We start from the raw sequence: 276 nt of genomic DNA, 5'->3' as shown, positions 1-276 counted from the left end.
AAATGGAACAAACAACCCTGGCCAGGTGGTTGGTTCCTGGCTGCTGTGTCCCCACGCTGGGGACCCAGATGCCATCCATAGATGGGCGGCTGCCATCCCAAGGGGGCACTCTGTAGGCATTAGAAAGAGAAGCCCCTTATTCTAAGTAGATGAAGCCACCTTCGTACTCCTCGCAACATGCTTGCTGGCCTGCAGACATGGTCCCTGCTTGGGGAGCTCGTGGTCTGGTGGGAGAGGCAGTCCCCCTCCAGCTCCCAGTGCTGTGATGGGGGAGCA

This window comes from Equus caballus, chromosome 22 (assembly GCF_041296265.1).
Source record: "Equus caballus isolate H_3958 breed thoroughbred chromosome 22, TB-T2T, whole genome shotgun sequence".
Taxonomy (NCBI): domain Eukaryota; kingdom Metazoa; phylum Chordata; class Mammalia; order Perissodactyla; family Equidae; genus Equus; species Equus caballus.
The sequence above is the reverse complement of the archived record's forward strand: the minus strand, read 5'-3'. Positions refer to the sequence as shown.